Consider the following 1,394-nt stretch of genomic DNA (forward strand, 5'->3'; position numbering starts at 1 on the left):
ATATATATATATATATATATATATATATATATATACGCACACAGTCATACAAATATTTCAATATCTTGAAATGAAGCTGCTCATGGCTAAAATCTTTATCTGTCTAACAAGCTTAATCTTCGCATATCATAGAAAGACATGAGGTTATAACAGTGTTAGTCCAGGAAAAAATCCTTTAAGACGCCTCCTGGAATTGCTATGATACGCACACATTAGATAATTCGTCTCGATAAAGATTTTACTTTCGGGCTGGTTCTACTGAAGGAATTTTGCATTTTGTTCAGCTTAACCGGTGTATTTAATACCTATGATTAATTATTTTCACTAACTCTGTGTACTTTAGAGTGTACACATATACATACATATATCCACTTCCTTCTCTTCTTCTTCTCTTCTTCCTGCTATTCTTCCCCCCTCTCCTTATTCGTCCTCTTCTTCCTTTTCTTTTTTTCTTCTTCTACTACTACCGCTACTACTTTTCTTTAATCGCTACAGCATTTTATGCATTTACGCTTCCACGAAAATATTAGTTTTATACGTTTCAGAGAAAGCAAATCAGTCTCTTAATCAACCAAGATTTTCAATTTTGCGTTCGTTAAGTCTCATGAAGGTTTTGTGTAATTAGAACGACGTTTGTTCATTAATCTAACTGTGTATCGAGAATTAATCAACCAACAGAGTCGAATTCACAATTTAAAATGAGATTCAGAGTTGCGATTAGCAATCAAATATCTCTAAAATAGAGTCCTGGTGTTGTCTGTGAAATGGAATGAGACAACTGTAACCCTTGAGTTATTTGCTTTTATTTTTGTTTAAATTGTGCAAGCTAACTGGGTCATAATGTGTTTTGACAATTGTCATGCCCATGACGGTTACTGAGCCAGAAACATGTGTGTACAACTGTCGTCTTATTTCTAGAAAATAATTCTGTCTATATATAAATATATATATATAGGTTATGAGCGAAAATGGTGTCAATTAGACTCAGAGGTTTTAGGTAATGCTGAGTAAGTGCTGTGGATAGACCATAGTTAAGCTCCAGATTCGGTGATTATGCAAATAAGGGGTCCAACGTAGGTCATATATCAGCGTATGAATATAAGGATTTCGTAATGAGATTAAAAAAAACCAAGGCTGTGTATAATATAGAACATTTATAAATAGGTCTTACAGCTGTTTCCAGGATATTTATTATATCCCTTCATCGAAGACGGTGTGAGAGGTTGGTTAAGCAATAGTTAGGAAGTGACTAACTAACTATTGCTTAACCACCCTCTCACACCATCTCCGATGAAGGGATATAATAAATATCCTAAAAACAGCTGTAAGACCTATTTATAAATGTTCTATATTATACACAGCCTTGGATTTTTATCTCATTACGAAATCCTTAT

The sequence above is a fragment of the Octopus bimaculoides genome, chromosome 20 (assembly GCF_001194135.2).
Source record: "Octopus bimaculoides isolate UCB-OBI-ISO-001 chromosome 20, ASM119413v2, whole genome shotgun sequence".
NCBI classification, from domain to species: domain Eukaryota; kingdom Metazoa; phylum Mollusca; class Cephalopoda; order Octopoda; family Octopodidae; genus Octopus; species Octopus bimaculoides.